Source organism: Phyllobates terribilis, unplaced genomic scaffold (assembly GCF_046119375.1).
Source record: "Phyllobates terribilis strain yellow unplaced genomic scaffold, ASM4611937v1 Scaffold_9__5_contigs__length_417890890, whole genome shotgun sequence".
NCBI classification, from domain to species: Eukaryota; Metazoa; Chordata; class Amphibia; order Anura; family Dendrobatidae; genus Phyllobates; species Phyllobates terribilis.
In genome coordinates, this window is record NW_027362769.1 from 256,146,430 (window position 1) to 256,165,307 (window position 18,878).

Here is an 18,878-nt window from a genome sequence, read left to right on the forward strand (position 1 = left end):
CTCTTGTCCTCCTCCATCTCCTCATCCTCCACCACCATATCATCAGGGTGATTGTGGTCCGTGATGCAACACCCACCAAATTTTTTTAAAGGGTGTTTATGATGCCCGTAAAAAAAAATTTTTATACAGTATGTTCATGTATACCCCCCAGGGGTAAATGTTTGTCAGCCCATACACTTAGTGCATGGGCATTACAAGTATAGGAGATCCGCTCCTTTCTAATGGGAACATTTTTTTATGAGACCCTCCTCCACGTCTCTTCCAAGGGGCATGGAAGTGCCTCCAAATTTTTGGCAGCCCTTGCATTCACTGCATAGGCCAACAATATGGGAGACTCTCTCCTTTCTAATGGGATGTTGTCATTACTGTGGCCCTGCTTTATGTGTCTTTAATTTCTTAGTGGGGTTTTTCCTAAATTTGGTCAGCCGTTGGACTCACTGCATACCCTATAACTCTATAGCAGACTCTCTCCATTCTAATGGAAATGTGTCGTTACTGTGGCCCTGCTCTGTCTGTCTTTAATTTCATAGTGGGGTTTTTCTTAAATTTGGTCAGCCGTTGGACTCACTGCATACCCTATAACTGTATAGCAGACTCTCTCCTTTCTAATGGGAATGTGTCGTTACTGTGGCCCTGCTCTAAGTGTCTTTAATTTCTTAGTGGGGTTTTTCCTAAATTTGGTCAGCCGTTGGACTCACTGCATACCCTATAACTGTATAGCAGACCCTCTCCTTTCTAATGGGAACATGTCTTATTTGTTACTGTGGCCCTGCTCTATGTCTCTTTAAATTCTTAGTGGGGTTTTTCCTAAAATTGGTCAGCTGTTGGACTCACTGCATACCCTATAACTGTATAGCAGACTCTCTCCTTTCTAAATGGAATTTGTCGTTACTGTGGCCCTGCTCTATGTGTCTTTAAATTCTTAGTGGGGTTTTTCCTAAAATTTGTCATCCGTTGGACTCACTGCATACCCTATAACTGTATAGCAGACTCTCTCCTTTCTAGTGGGAACATGTCGTACCTTTTTACTGTGGCCCTGCTCTATGTGTATTTAAATTCTTAGTGCTGTTTTTCCTAAAATTGGTCAGCCGTTGGACTCACTGCATACCCTATAACTGTATAGCAGACTCTCTCCTTTCTAAATGGAATATGTGTCTTTAAATTCTTAGTGGGGTTTTTCCCAAATTTTGTCAGTCCTTGCAGTCACAGCATGGGCATTACCACTATAGGAGACCCGCTCCTTTATAATGGGAACATTTATTTTTACTGAGACCCTCCTCTATGTCTCTTCAAAGGGGTATTGGGCTGCGTCCAAATTTTTGGCAGCCCTTGATGTCACTGGATACGCAATAACAGTGTAGGAGACCCACTTCTTAATAATGGGAACAACAAAGCATAGCCAGCTGATGGCTCTCTAGCAATAGCGAGGGCCGACTGCTGGCCTTTTAAGAATAGTAAGGGCCGTCTGATGTCCCTATAAAAATAGGCTGTGTGACTTTGAGAGTCCCTCCATCATCAATGAAACAGGATGTGACTGATGATGTGTCACACACCACATTGCCAGATAAGGTTGTAAAATGTTAAAATGACATTTCCCAGTGAATGCATTTGTCTTAAAAAATAACGTAAAAAAAAACAAAACAATAGGATCTTTCTTTAGTATACAAAACAGAGTCACCAATTTAACCTCAAAGTAATCACATTGTTCAGCTCCTGCACCTCCTCCTCCATCTCCGAAATGACCACATCAGTCACAAGCTGACAGCACTGCAGCACTGCCTTGGCCAAGCGGCAACAGTCTGTGCTGAAGACAACTTGCTTAATGCTTAATTGACAAACCGCCCAGCGCTGCAGAGTTGTTGAAAGCTGTAACATAGCAGCCTGATCTGAGACTATCACCGCTGAATATACAGCCAGGCATGGTCATGTGTGACACCTGGTGACGGAGAAATGACAGTCGAAGTAGATACGGTTTCCCTCTATGCCAGTCCTTTCACCGAGCTAAATACAACTCTCAGCAAAAAAAGCTGTGGACTGGCTCTGTACCATCCCTGGCCACATTCACCTGTCCGAGTATGGATACCCGGTCGCCGCCGCCATAAGATTGTGGACAGCTTCCGCCTCCACGAGCCTAAAAGGCCATATTTCAAGTGCAAGCAGCTGCCCAGAAATCTGGCAGTTTAGTGTTGCGGCCTTTGGGTGGGTGGGTGGCTGGCTGCATACTTGCGCTTGCATTCCAAGTTACAGAAAACTAAGCAGATGGTGGCCTCTATCATCATCATGGCCTCACCTCGGCACTATGAACTCTCCTGAAGGAGAAGCCAGGGCCCACCAGAGGAGTCTCTGGTTCTCTGGTGGGCCCGTCCAACCCTGCCGAGAAGCAGCCCTGGCTAAGAAAAGTGTGGGAGAAGGTTCCCGGACACTCTATGGCAGCTTTTTTAATGTGGAACGGACGTGCTTATGCAGGTTATTTCTTAAACTGCATTGCAGATCAGGCCATTGTCCAACTCTGTATTCATGAAATTAAATGTGCAAAGAGAGATGTTTGTGTGTCAAAGCACCACCGAGAACTGCGAGTTGATGTTGGACGGGCTGCCATTACTTCTGGAATAAGCTGCTTTAGAGGACTTCCTGAGAGAAATGACACCCAGGGTACATACGGTTTCCCTCTATGCCAGTCCTTTCACCGAGCTTAATACAACTCTCAGCAAAAAAAGCAGTGGACTGGCTCCGTACCGTCCCTGGCCACATTCACCTATCCACATGTTTGAGGTCAGGCGATCCTTCCCAGTAAGTGCACTGGAGAGGACACAGGTAATGTTCTGGGACCCGTGAATGTGGAAGGCGGAGACAATACCATCAGAAATAGTGGCTGCCGGGGACCAAGTATGGACACCCGGCCGCCGCCGGCATGAGGTTATGAAAAGCTTAAGCCCCCACGAGCCTAAAAGGCCACATTTCAAGTGCAAGCAGCTGTCAAAAATTTGTCAGTATAGTATTGCAGCCTGTGGGTGGGTGGGTGGCTGGCTGCATACTTGCGCTTGCAGCGACAGGTGTATGGCGGGAGGCATCTACGCATGCGCCAAGGATCACTTATGATTAGCACACTTTTTGGCAGTGACCTGGGAGTCAGAAATGCTTCCAGAGATCTTCCCCATGCTGTTCCCATGTCTTTTCAGCACTGTATGCATGTGTCTGATGATGTGTCACACACCACATGGCCAGATAAGGTTGTAAAATGTTAAAATGACATTTCCCAGTGAATGCATTTGTCTTTGTTGAAAGCAATGCAAAAGTGCAAAAACGCATCAAAAGCGCTATGTGTGAACATAGCTCAAGGTGTGGAGGAGTATTTTTGGCTATGGTTATTTATTTTGCCTTATATACAAGTCATTACCCTGGAAAGGATGTTCCTTAATATATTTCCCAGGAAAATCCATTTTAGTTTTGTTTTTGTATGTTTTATTGTGAATCAGTAAAAGTGGCGTAATACTCTGACAACGTTGTTGACAGCAGTCACCTGGGAGTCAGAAATGCTTCCGGGGTCTTCCCCATGCTGTTACCATGTCATTTGAGCACTGTTCCCATCGATTTGGGCAATTTTTAGGCCCTCTGCAGACCGCCGCGGGGAGCCGCCTGAAAAATGCTCAAGTTTCCCATAGACTTACATTGGGTTCCATGCTCAGGTCGAGCACCCGAGTATTACAATTTGCTAGACCCCAGCAACGAGTACCTGAGCATTTTAGTGCTCGCTCATCACTACTGGACATCAGTGTTGTAATGCTCGTGCTCTGGCTAAGTAGCCTTGTTTAGTTCTTCTTGCTTTGGACTATTGTTATCCTGGGACTTCTTGTTCCACCAGTTTTGTTTCCTTTAATTTTCGTATCTGCAACTAACTTTTCTGTTAGGAGGTCTCCTGCTTTTTCTCCTAGTCCTTAGATCTTTTAGGGACCCCTTTTCCCCTACCTACAGGTCTTCGTTTGAGTTAAGTGCAGGAGTTTTGGTGGGGCTATTCATAAGGAATAGGGCAACCACACCAGCGTAGGGTAAAGCTGAGCCTCAGTGCAGGGACAGCTTTTCTCTCCTATTCCTTAGTTCTAAGTTGCAGAACATAACAGTCACCCCCCTTATAATGCCCCATGCATTATGTCTCCCCCCCATATAATGCCCCATGCAGGATGTCACCCCCCTTATAATGCCCCATGCAGGATGTCACACCCCCCTCCCTTATAATGGCCCATGCAGGATGTCACCCTCCTTATAATGGCCCATGCAGGATGTCACATCCCCCCTTCCTTATAATGCCCAATGCAAGATGTCACTTCCCCCCCTGTATAATGCCCCATGCAGGATGCCACACATCCCCTCTCCCTTATAATGTCCCATGCAGGATGCCACTTCCCCCATATAATGCCCCATGCAGGATGTCACTCTCCCCCCTTTTAATGCCCCATGCAGGATGTCACACCCCCCCCCCCCCTTATAATGCCCCATGCCTCCATACATTTAAAAAAAAACAAAAAAACGGTAAGGTTTTCTTTTTTTTTTCTTCTCCTCTCCTCTTCCTGGATTTTCTTCAGTATGGTTACCATCCAGGAGCCTGCTCAATGCTTGCAAGGGTTGACTCTGGAGGTTGCCAATCTTCAGCAGTACGTGAGTAAATACCCTGCAGAACGCTACGAAGAACCTAAGGTAGGATTACCTGAGTTTTCTCGGGGAAACGACAGGATTTTTTTTCATTTAAAAATGCTTGTTGGTTGTATTTTCGTCTCAGACCTAGATCTTCTGACAGTGAACTACAGCGTGTAGGAATTATTATGTCTCTATTTTCTTTGTCTCCTGATGATCATTGTCTGAGGTCTGTGGAGGCATTTTTTGATGCCATGGATTTGCTATATGATGATCCTGATCGGGTTACATCAGCTGAGGCAGAGCTCAGATGTCTCAAACAGGGTTCTCTTGATGCTGAGAGTTATTGCACCCTGTTCAGACGATAGTCTGCAGAGGTCATGTGGAAGGACCCTGCACTCAAGTTTCAGTTTCTGGCAGGCTTGAGTGAAAGGGCTAAAGATTTGCTCATTGTATTCCCTGCACCTGATACTCTGCAAGTTGCCATGCTGTTAGCTATCCATGTGGATAGAAGGTTGAGGGCTAGACAGAATGAGGAGAAGTTTCCTGTATTGCTGGATTCTGTTTCTCACGATATTCCTGCCGACACTGGGGAACCTATGCAGGTCTGGGCAATGTCATCCCGTTAAAAGGAGAGGGAGAGGAGGTTCTCTGAGGGACTTTGCTTGTATTGTGGTAAGGCTGATCATTTTTTAAAGCAATGTGAGGTTCGCTTAAGGAAAAGAAAAAAAATGGTCAGTAGAAATAACACTCCCGTTCGCATTGCGTTTTAACATTCTGCTGGGGTGTTTTTTCCTGGTAATACCACCTGTCAGGGTCGTTTGATTGAGTTTCAGGTTATGGTGGATTGTGTTTCTGCACTTAATTTGATAAATCAACAAGTTTGATTCTGAACCTTTGTCGTCTCCTTTTCCTGTGGTGGCGATTAACAATACTCCCCTGGAGCATGGGAGCATTCTTTGAAAGGTCACTGGGTTTTCGCTTACTATGAATATGGAACATCAGGAGCAGATTGACTTATTTGTATTTGCTAAGTTGTCTTCCCCGGTCATCCTGGGGTTGCCCTGGTTAAAAGTGCATAATCCTTTGCTGGACTGGTCGTCTGGTTCCATAAGATCCTGGGGTCAGGGGTGTTATGGTAAGTGTTGTAATGTTCACATTGCGGCTGTTGTGAAGGGGAAGTTACCTGAACCCATTCAGGATTTTTGGAGGGATTTTTCGAAGGTGGAGTCGAAAGCTTTACCCTCTCATAAAGATTACGATTGCGCTATTGACTTTGTCCCTGATGCGAAGCTCCCAAAGAGTCGGTTGTTTAATCTGACGATTCCCGAGAGGGAGGCCTTGAAGGAGTACCTTCAGACTAGTTTAGCTGCAGGTCACATCAGACCCTCTAAGTCTCCTGTGGCGGTTGGATTCTTTTTTGTCAAAAAGAAGGATGGGGGTCTTAGGCCATGTCTGGATTTTCGAGAGATTAATAAGATCATTGTGAGCAATCCTTACCTGTTACCACTTATTCCGGATTTGTTTAACCAATTGACGGAAGCTAAATGTTTTTTTAAGATTGACCTTCGTGGGGCATATAATTTGCTGCGGGTGAAGGACGGAGATGAATGGAAGACAGCTTTTAGCACCCCGGAAAGTCCTTTTGAGGGTTTAGTGATGCCTTTTAGGCTTACTAACGCTCCTGCATTTTTTCAAAATTTCATCAATGACATTCTGAGACCCTTGATCGGTAGGAGTGTTATTGTTTATCTGGATGACATTTTGATTTATTCATCGGATCTTGAGTCTCATTGGCAGAGAGTCTGCGAAGATCTTCATATTCTGAGAGATAACACATTGTTTTGCTAAATTAGTTTTTTGGGTTACTTTGTCTCTTGTGATGGTTTTGAGATGGACCCGGTGAAAGTTCAGGCTGTGCTGGAGTGGCCGAGGCCTGAGGGTTTGAAGTCTGTACAGAGGTTTTTGAGGTTTGCCAATTATTACAGGAAATTCATAAAGAATTTCTCTGTCATTGCTAAACCCATTACTGATCTCACCAAGAAGGGTGCTAATACAGTCCAATGGTCCACTGAGGCTATTGAAGCTTTTGAGTATCTCAAGGAGAGGTTCAGCTATGCTCCTGTTTTTATCCAGACGGATGAGACCAGCCATTTTTGGTTGAGGTGGATGCCTCATTTATAGGAGTAGGGGCAGTTCTGTCCCAGGAGGGTGCATCCCTGCGCTTTCTTTTCAAAAAAAATTTCTGAGACAGAGCTCAACTATGATGTTGGGAATCGTGAGTTGTTGGCTATTAAACTCGCATTCGAGCATTGACGACATTTTTTGGAGGGGGCTTGACATCCTATACATGTTTTCACTGATCATAAGAATTAGATTTATCTGGACGCAGCTAAACGTTTGAATGGCCGTCAGGCTAGGTGGGCACTGTTTTTGCCCGCTTCAATTTTTCCATAACCTTTGTCCCGGGGACAAGGAATGTTAAGGCTGACACTTTGTCTCGTAGTTTCTCTCCAGCGGTGAATGCTGAGAGGGAGGAGTGTATTTTGCAGAGAGGGGTGGTGGTGGCCGCATTAGATTATGAGCTGGAGAATAGCATCCTAGGAGCTCAGAGTGCGACACCAACTAACATTCCGTGTGGTAAATTGTTTGTGCCTAGAGCCTTGAGGAGAGCGTTGTTTGTTGAATATCATGAGTCTTGGGTTGGCGGGTCACCCAGAGATCTCGGAAACTAGGATGTCTATCGGTCAGAGTTTCTGGTGGCCAGGGTGGCAAAGGGAAGTCATCAAGTGGGTGCGTCAGTGTTCTGTGTGCGCTAGGTCGAAGACCTCTCACGCTCCGGGTGCGGGGTTGCTATGCCCCTTGGAAGTTCCTAATTCGCCATGGACGCACCTTGCCATGGATTTTATCACCGATCTGCCTTTATCGGAGGGTTTTTCTGTCATCTGGGTTGTTGTGGACCGGTTTAGTAAAATGTGTCATCTGGTTCCGTTCAACAAATTACCTTGCGCCAAAGACTCTTGCTAAGGCTTTTGTGAAGGAGATTGTTAGGCTCCATGGTGTTCCCACGGACATTGTTTCCGATAGAGGACCAAGGTTTGTGGCTTGCTTTTGGATTGCTTTTTGTGACAGATTGAAAATTCATTTGTCATTTTCGTCCGGGTATCTTCTAGAGTCCAATGGACAGACTGAAAGGAAGAACCAGGATGTCGAGCAGTTTTTGAGATGTTTTGTGACAGACAATCAAGAAATGTGGTCAGAATTTCTACCACTTGCGGAGTTTTCCCTTAATAATCATACTTCTTCCTCGGCTGGTTCTTCTCCTTTTTTTTGTTGTACTGGCAGGTATCCAACTTTTGGTCCATTTTCCAAAGTTGGGGCTGCTGTACCGGAGGAGGACAATTTTTCTGGTGATTTGGAGAGGGTTTGGACCGGTGTGAGTCTGAACCTTAAAGAGGCTAACAGGAGATCAAAAAGGTATTTTGCCAAAAAAGAAAGGAGTCCTTGCTTGCTGTTGGGGATATGGTTTGGTTGTCCTCTAGAAATCTTCATTTGAAAATTCCTTCTAAAAAACTGGGGCCTAAATTTGTGGGTCCTTTCAAAGTGGTTCAGATTGTCAACTCGGCAGCAGAGAGGTTGGGCATTCCCTCGTCCTGGAGGATTAATTCTGTGTTTCATGTGTCGTTACTTAAGAAGGTGGACACGCCTGATAAGCAGGCAAAGCCTACTGTTCCTCCTGTTGATGAGGACGGTGAATTTGAGATTTCTCTCATTTTGGATTCCAGGTGGCATAGAGGAAGATTACAGTATTTTGTGTCCTGGAGAGGTTTCGACCCTGAGGATAATTCCTGGGTGAAGGCCGAGGAAGTCTCGGCCTCAAGGCTAATTAAGGCTTTTCACAGGAGATTTCCTGGTAAGGCTCGGCCTAGAGGATCCGGAGGATCCTCGTAAAAGGGGAGGTACTGTTAGAATCTATGTTGTTTTACTATCGGCCATCTTGTTGTGGTTTGCTGGCTTCTTGTCTTTTCCTCTGGTGCTGGGTTTCTTGGTCACGTGATCTCTGCATCCTTTATTACTCAGCACCTGGCTCTCATTCCCCGCTGGACATCAGTGTTGTAATGCTCATGCTCTGGCTAGGTAGCCTTGTTTAGTTCTTCTTGCTTTGGACTATTGTTATCCTGGGACTTCTTGTTCCACCAGTTTTGTTTCCTTTAGTTTTCGTATCTGCAACTAACTCTTCTGTTAGGAGGTCTCCTGCTTTTGCTCCCAGTCCTTAGGTCTTTTAGGGACCCCTTTTCCCCTACCTACAGGTCTTGAGTTCAGTGCAGGAGTTTTGGTGGGGCTATTCATAAGGAATAGGGCACCCACCCCAGCGTAAGGTAAAGCTGAGTCTCAGTGCAGGGACAGCTTTTCCCTCATATTCCTTAGTTCTACTTTGCAGAACATAACAGTCGTCCCCCTTATAATGCCCCATGCATTTTGTCACCCCCCCTTATAATGCCCCATGCAGGATGTCACCCCCCTTATAATGCCCCATGCAGGATGTCACACCCCCCTCCCTTATAATGGCCCATGCAGGATGTCACCCCCTTATAATGGCCCATGCAGGATGTCACATCCCTCCTTCCTTATAATGCCCCATGCAAGATGTCACTTCCCCCCCATATAATGCCCCATGCAGGATGTCACACACCCGATCTCCCTTATAATGCCCCATGCACAATGTCACTTTATCCCTTATAGTGCCCCGTGCAGGATGTCACTCTCCCCCCTTTTAATGCCCCATGCAGGATGTCACTTCCCCTCATTATAATGCCCTATGCAGGATGTAAGACATCCCCCTCCTTATAATGCCTCATGCCTCCATACGTTAAAAAAAAAAATCAAATACTCACCTCACTTCTCACCTGCTGCCGCAGCTCAGCTCCCGACTCCAGCGTCACAGACGTCTTCCCACTCTGCGTTGTGACAGCTCAGGAGAAGACACGGTGGAAAGATGCTGAGACGTCACAGTCAGAGGACGCGGAAGACACCGGAGCTGCGGCGGAGGCACGGGGAGAGGTAAGTTTTGTGCTGGCTGCCGGGACCCTGAGCAAGCGGGGGGGAGCGGGCGTTGACACCGCTCTCCTCTGCTCACGAGTCCCATAGCACAGTGGGGTGCCCAACGGCGGTGAGTGGGCCCCCCCGCCTATCAAGGGTCCCGGGTGTGCCGGGTGCTGATACCGGCCCTGTTTCAGTGCGCAGCATAGTCATATAAACTGTTTGGGGGAGTGGATCATTCTGAAAAATTTCTTTAAATGCTGTTTAGTATTATTGTAGTTTTAATATCATTTTTTATTTTAAAGCTAAACTACATTCTATTGTGACAATTTTAAAATAGTGTTTGTTATTATTTCTGTTTTGTGTTCTGCAGTTTTGACATACTGTATGTTATTACATCTTTTCTTTTCACATACAGTATTCTGAAGGATGAAGGGAGAAGGAGATTTTTTTTTGCAATGGTGAAATAGCTGCATAAAGAGCAAACAATATTACCATGTAGTGCATCAATGACAAAACCAAAATACTACCCACCTAGTGCCCACATGATACTAACATACTCTATCTACATATTAAGTAATGTAGAAAAAATATATATTTCAGCTCACCTGAGTCAGCCTGCTCGGTCCACTTTCTCATGAGGCACGGTGCTCGGATTGTAAAGATCCCGGTCTGGAAGACATTAGGCAGTGATGAAAGGGTAGTTATCCAGCAACTCGTGAAATTGACTTAAAAAAATAGCCTTTATTTTGAAAAAATTAAAAACATGAGACCATAGTGCAAATAAAAGCATACATAGCCTATGTACGCTTTTATTTGCACTATGGTCTCATGTTTTTAATTTTTTCAAAATAAAGGCTATTTTTTAAGTCAATTTCACGAGTTGCTGGATAACTACCCTTTCATCTTATTCTACATATTACCAACACTTAGAGTCCAAATGCTACTATACAGTTCTTTACCCCTTGGCAACATCCACCATACATACAACCCCTGGCAAAAATTATGGAATCACCGGGCTCGGAGGATGTTCATTCAGTTGTTTAATGTTGTTGAAAAAAAGCAGATCACAGACATGACACAAAACTAAAGTCATTTCAAATGGCAATTTAGGGTTTTAAGAAACACTAAAAGAAATCAAGAAAAAAAATGTGGTACTCAGCAAGGGTAATTATTTTCAGACCAAGCAGAGGGAAAAAATTATGGAATCACTCAATTCTGAGGAAAAAATTATGGCATCACCCTGTAAATTTTCATTTCCAAAACTAACACCTGCATCAAATTAGATCTGCTTGTTAGTCTGCATCTAAAAAGGAGTGATCACACCTTGGAGAGCTGTTGCACTAAGTGGACTGACATGAATCAAGGCTCCAACATGAGAGATGTCAATTGAAACAAAGGAGAGGATTATCAAACTCTTAAAAGAAGATAAATCATCACGCAATGTTGCAAAAGATGTTGGTTGTTCACAGTAAGCTGTGTCTAATATCTGGACCAAATACAAACAACATGGGAAGGTTGTTAAAGACAAACATACTGGTAGACCAAGGAATCCATCAAAGCGTTAAGACCGGAAACTTAAAGCAATATGTCTCCAAAACAGGAAATGCACAACAAAACAAATGATGAACGAATGGGAGGAAACTGGAGTCAATGTCTGGGACCGAACTGTAAGAAACCGCCTAAAGGAAATGGGATTTACAAACAGAAAAGCTAAACAAAAGCCATCATTAACACCTAAACAGAAAAAAACAAGGTTACAATGGGCTAAGGAAAAGCAATCGTGGACTGTGGATGACTGGATGAAAGTCATATTCGGTGATGAATCGTAAATCTGCATTGGGCAAGGTGATGATGCTGGAACTTTTGTTTGGTGCCATTCCAATGAGATTTATAAAGATGACTGCATGAAGAGAACATATAAATTTCCACAGTCATTGATGATATGGGGCTACATGTCAGGTAAAGGCACTGGGGAGATGGCTGTCATTACATCTTCAATAAATGCCCAAGTTTACATTGATATTTTGGACAGTTTTGTTATCCCATCAATTTGAAAGGATGTTTGGGGATGATGACATCATTTTTCAAGATGATAATATATCCTGCCATAGAGCAAAAACTGTGAAAACATTCCTTGAAAGAAGACACATAATGTCAATGTCATGGTCTGCAAATAGTCCGGATCTCAATCCAATTGAAAATCTTTGGTGGAAGTTGAAGAAAATGGTTCATGACAAGGCTCCAACCTGCAAAGCTGATCTGGCAACAGCAATTAGAGAAACTTGGAGCCAGATTGATGAAGAGTACTGTTTGTCACTCATTACGTCCATACCTCAGAGACTGCAAGCTGTTATTAAGGCCAGAGGTGGTGCAACAAAATACTAGTGATGTATTGGAGTGTTCTTTTGTGTGTTTGTTTTTCATGATTCCATAATTTTTTCCTCAGAATTGAGTGATTCAATAATTTTTTCCCTCTGCTTGGTCTTAAAAAAATTACCCTTACTGAGTACCACGTTTTTTTTCTTGATTTCTTTTAATGTTTCTTAAAGCCATAAAATTGCCATTTGAAATGACTTTAGTTTTGTGCCATGTCTTTGATCTGCTTTTTTTCAACAATATTAAACAACTGAATGAACATCCTCCAAGCCCAGTGACTCCATAATTTTTGCCAGGGGTTGTATACAGAATAGGATATACACACTAAGTGTATGGGACGGGTTTCGATGATAAGCCAGATCAATACACTGCAGGTGTTGGCTTTATTATACAGGACCTATCAAAAACACTGGAATACAATAGTACTGATAAAAAGCAAATATTTATTCATGATGAGATAAAATTACAGCAATAAAACAGCATGAAATAGAAAAAACATGAAGACAAAGTGCAGATCATGGAGTCATAAAAAGGAAAAATGACTAAGAACATAATAATTCATTAATCAAAAGCAACATAACAAAATATTATGCAAATGCACAGTAGCCAAAATCACCTATGAATACTATTTGAGAAGTGGACTGCTATAAGAACTGGAATAAAGATAGAAAAATTTCTACATAATGCAGCACACATCACTAAGTGGTGGTGGATAACTATATAGTGGCCCAAAGACTATCTGAGATACTATTAAGGATATTAGCATCCATATCCACCCTCCACCAGCGATGTGACCAGCCTATTATGTATACATGTCATAATAAAATCAATCCAAGAACAATTACATAAAGACATAGGTAAAAAGAGTTAAAAGAACCTGAGTAGGCACCGCAGGAAGTTGAATGTCGCTCCTGCAAGCTGAGATAAATTAACCTAAACTCAGAGGTTAATTTATCGGTCGGCATCCGACTGCTATGCTGTTATGTGATGGCAGAGTGTCATGGTGGCAGAGATCTGCTGAAGTGTTGCCCAGTCTGTGGCAGTGTATTCTATAAATGATCAAGTGATCAAAGGATCATGTCCACTAGTGGAACTAATAAACAGTGGAGATTGGTGAATTTCTTTGAGTGGAACTGAAGTTTACTCAAAATTTACAAAAATCTATATTTCCCATAGTATGGATATTTTGTAATTCAGGCTGGGCAAATTAAGGCAAAATACTGAACAGTAAAGGGCCAGCAAAAGACTATTTAAAAAAAACAACATGAAAACTCACTGCTCTCGTTTCCCGCCACCCCCGCTGCTTGCTGCACACTGTCTGCTCCTTTGTGATGCTTCTTTAACCATCACACACCACATCTCTAGAGTCTTCACTCTAGGATGGGACTTCCAAGTGCAACCAGGTCTAACAGTTTACTGTTCGTCTTGAGGTTGTAAAGTACTTCGTAACAACTTAACTTCGCCACAACTTTGCCACAGTGTGAAGGGACAACCAAGGACAGGTTGTGCCCAAAAGTCCCATCCTAGAGTGAAAATGCAGAAGATGCGGCGTCCGACAGTGCAAAGAAGAACCACAGAAGACCATACAGCAGGCAGCAGCAAGAAAGGTATGCAATGAGGTTTATTTTGCTTTTGTTTTTTTACACCTTATATTTATTGGTCTGAAGTAAAATTTTCTGGTAATATCCAAAAGATTTGTAGAGTTGGTATATCGCCAGATCCTCTCATCTTTAATGGACAGTGTGAAAAACAGTTAAAAATAGTAACATAAATAGATAGATATACTGAACAAAAATATAAACAACACTTTTGCTTTTTCTCCCATTTTTCATGTGCTGAACTCAAAGATCTAAAACTTTTTCCCTGTACCCAAAAGGCCTTTTACTCTCAAATATTGTTCACAAATTTTGCTAAATCTGTGTTAGTGAGTACTTCTCCTTTGCCGAGAAAATCCATCCTCCTGACAGTTGTGGCATATCAAGATGCTGATTAGACAGCATGAATATTGCAGAGTTGTGCCTTAGGCTGGCCACAATAAAAGGCCACTCTAAAATGTGCAGTTTTATTACACAGCACAATGCCACAGATATTGCAAGTTTTGAGGGAGCATGCAAATGGTATGCTGACTGCAGGAATGTCCACCAGAACTGTTGCTCGTGGATTGAATGTTTATTTCTCTACCATAAGCCTTCACCAAAGGTTTTTACTGAGAATTTGGCAGTACATCCAACTGCAGACCACGTGTAACCACACCAGCCCAGGACCTTAACATCCAGCATCTTCACCTCCAAATGGTCTGAAACCAGCCATCCAGACAGCTGCTGCAACAATCGGTTTGAATAACCAAAGAATTTCTGTACAAATATTCGGAAACCATCTCAGGGAAGTTCATCTTCATTGGGGTCTTCACCTGACTGCAGTTCATCATCGTAACTGACTTGAGTGGGCAAATGTTCACATTCGATGGCGTTGGAAAGGTGTTCTCTTCATGGAAGAATCCCAGTTTTTACTGTACAGGGCCGATGGCAGACTGCGTGTATGGCGTCGTGTGCGTGAGTGGTTTGCTGATGTCAACGTTGTGAATTGAGTGGGTCATGGTGGCGTTGGGGTTATGGTATGGGCAGTCGTATGTTATGGACAACAAACACGGGTGCATTTTATTGATGCCATTTTGAATGCACAGAGATACCATGATGAGATCCTAAGGCCCATTGTTGTGCCATTCATCCATGACCCACACCTCATATTGCAGCATGATAATGTACGGCCCCATGTTGCAAGGATCAGTACACAATTCCTGTAAGCTGAAAACATGTCACCCACTGAGCATATTTGGGATGCTCTGGATCGGCGTATACGACAGCATGTTCAAGTTCCTGCCAATATACAGCAACTTGCACAGTCATTGAAGAAGAGTGGACTAACATTCTACAGGCCACAATCAAGACATTGTGAAGAACACTAGCCAGGCCTATGCCAAATGGAACAAGGTTCAACAATTTTTTGCAGTCTATGAAACACAATACAATGCAACATCAGTGGCAGCTAAAGGGCATTTTTTGCAGGAGAGCTAGTGTCTTCTAACACAAGGCTAAAGTAATATGTAGAGTATAAGAGATAATATGCCAAGTGTAATATATGAGTATAAAAATAATAACAACACACCAATATAAGCAAAGATGGCCATACTTTTATTTCTGAGGAAAACCTAAAAAAGTTTTCTTTTAAACCTGGTAAATTATCTTTTGCATCCTGCCTTCTAAACAGTGATTATTAACCTTAGCATTCTCCATCTGCTAAATTACAGTTTTGATCAAACCTTTACTCCCTCTCGCTACTGTTTTATTCAGCCTAATTTAAATAAATGTACAGCAATCACTTTAATGGTTCTGGAATTCAGAAAGGAAGAGAGCGTGGAGTTTCTTTAAATAATCATTAGCTGTAAAATGGACTTGATTGACTCCTGAAAGGCCAATTTTATTGCCATTTAAATTATTTTGAATCAATATGAGGCATTAACTGGACTTGTTACGCATTGGAAATGAATTAAAGTCTTAAAAGCTACATTTTTTAATGTTGAATAATTGCGTATTGTCTTAAAAGATAATGGGTTGTTTGCTAGGCATTAGCATTTGAAGAATATCATTTTCTAAACAAAATGCAGTTCAACCATTTTTCATTCTATAGCATGATGTTCCTATGGAAATTTGCAATAAAAGAATGTCCACTTTTAAATTCATTCATCTTACTTTGTCTCTGTAGGAAACATTTACACCACTTAGGGATAATATAATACTAATGGTTTTAGATTACATTTTTTTACATTTTCATTCTTGATGATGGGGGGATTTGCAGTCCAAATGTGCCCCAACTGAGATTTACTACATGACATTAAAGAGGTTGTCCACTATTTTTACATTGAAGACCTATCCTTAGGCTAGACCATCAATGTCTGATCGGTCGGGGTCCAACACCCGGCTTCCCACCGATCAGCTGTTATCGGTGTCAGTGGCTGCCAGCCGGAAGTACTCACTTTCAGAGCTGCTCCTTCTTCTTGTAGTGTCCGGGGCTTGGTACTGCACATCCACCTCCTATTCAAAGCAATAGGAGGCTGATGTGTGGTATCCTGTAGCAGCCACTACAAGTAGGTGGTGCAGCTCGGCAATTGAGCACTTCCGGCTGGTACTGCCAAAACCAATAACAGCTGATCGGCAGTGTGCCGGGTGTCGGACCCTGGCCGATCAGACATTGATGGTCTATCCTAAGGATAGGCCAACAATGTAAAGGTAATGGTCAACCTCTTTAACATTACCAATACAGAGAGAGTGGTAATTTGTAGCAGAAATTTGTATGTCATGTAGCAAATCTCAGCACAGGTTGACTTACACTTTTAGTTAAACAATCATTTCATACCTTTAATATCATATGTGATTGGGCTTGTTCTGCTGATGTAGAAAACGCCACGCATTTTTGATGGATTATTTCCCATGCTTTGTAGATGCTGTCTTTTAGGCTTTGCTCATACGACCATATTTTCAGTCTAATTTCTGTACAAGGAAAAAAACTGAGCGCACTCAGACCAATATTATTCAATTGGGCTGTTCAAATTTGCCTTTTTTTACACAAGCCGATTCAGCACATGTAAAAAATTGCCGGATACACTAGTATCTTCCGTATTATGAACGACGCTCGCCTATTCAAGTCTTTGGGTGTACAAGAAAAAAATTGAGGACATACGGATCAACCATAAAGTATCTGATTTTTACTGATACATTGCCACTATTTAACATAGGAAACTAGTTTTGGTCTTGTAAATTGTATTCACTGCTAATGTATAAAAATGGATGTCATACGGATTGCATATGGTTGACAATACAGATCAAAAATCGTAAAGAAAAGATTGGTATTGCTGTAATAGCACTGACTGGTAGTATCATATTGCCAGTACATTTTTACAGCACAATAAGTGCCATAAAAATACAATTGAATAAACTATTGTGGAATTGCAATTTTATTTTGCAATTTCATCTCACTTGGAATTTTTCAGTACATCAAACAAAAAAACAATTGTGTTATTCAAAACTACAACCCGTATCACAAAAAATCAAGCCCTCTTACGTCTATCTCAACAGAAATATTTAAACGTTAAGACATTTGGAAGAAAAGAAGGAAAAAAACGAAAACTTCAAAATGGAAAATCGCCCAGTCGAGAGGGGGTTAAGTGTTCCTTTTAATGCTTTATACCAATTTCTATGAAGAAAAAATACTCTCTTGTTACTACTACTTGTAATTTTCTAGTCGACTGATACCATTAAACATTCCTTACATCTCTTGAACAATCAAATAATTATTACAAATGCTTTTTCTGTAGCATTTCCTAAACTCATTGTTAAACATCATTGGACTTAATCTAGATTGCATTAGCTCCGTGAGGATGAGAAAATGATAAATACATTTGTTTAAATATTAATTCAATAATTTATTAACTTTCACTAGTCTATATTTTTTTTTTCTAGTAAACATGTGTACATTCAATTAAGAGGTATTTTTCTAACCATTTTATTAGCATTTGCATTGCACTTATATAATAAATGAACAAAAAAGTGAAGTAGCTCAAAGTTTGAATCATTCCCTTATGCATAAAGTTAGATGTCATAAGACAGACACACTTTTAGGGGAAGATAAGGCAAGTACTCCACATGAATATATATCAAATGTGTTAAATTATATATGGATTAACCAGAGGGTTTATGATTTACTATGTATGTCTATCATGATTTTTAAACTGACAACCCATGACAGTCAGCCTTACAGGCTAACAGTGCAGAAATGTTTGCATATATCACAGACATATATATATATATATATATATATATGTGTGTGTGTGTATATAAAGTAATCACAATAGCTTAGGAATTGCCTAAATACTTCTCTTTTAATATAAGAATTATTAATGAATTATAAAATATTATTTATGAATAGGAGTTTTCCAATAATAGACAAGAGAAACCAAAGGAAAGCCAGATCCCCCACAGCTTTCCTGTCATCTGCTGCTGTATTATTTTACAGCTGTCATTACTTGTTTTTGTCTTATTATGACTATAACATCTAACCCTCTAACAATTTTAAATGAATTGAACTTATTATTGAGTCCAGTGGTAAGCTAAGTTTGGTTCAGAAGAAATGTGGGGTGGCAGGGGGGTCTAGCATTTGACTATGAAAGGTAGCAGCAAAGTTGTGGAGTAATCTCATTTCCCCGTGTTTTTTCTGTATTGGTGTTGGAACACTGCTGCTGCATTTTGGTAATAAAATAAGTGGTTTTAGGCAATTTCCTTAAATGTAATTCCTTTTCTTAAATAGCAAGTTTATAGGGTTTTTCCTACCCCATGTGAGAGTAGCATGATGTAAGGACAGAGACCCTGATTCCAACGATGTATCACTTACTGGGATACGCGTGGTATTTTTTGTAAAAGCACAGTTTTGTCTACTGCAGCTCTAGCAGTTCTCTGAATGCTGAGCTCTGAACTTTGGAATAAATTTCGGGTCAGGTACCAGAACCCGAACTTCCACGGGTCCGCTCATCCCTAATTGACAGCTTTCTGTGTGCACTGTGAATAGGAAGAAAGCTGCCAATTAGTGATGGGGCCAGGTTTAAATAGAGAATATGAAGGATTACATGACGGCAAGTTTACCAGTCCTCTACAGCAAGCGGGCCAGAAAGTAACACATCGTTGGAATCATTGTCTCTGTCTCTACACTATGTTGCTCTCAGATTAGGAGGCAAAAACAGATTCATTTTAAGTTCACACCTGCAGCTTAAACAACCATGT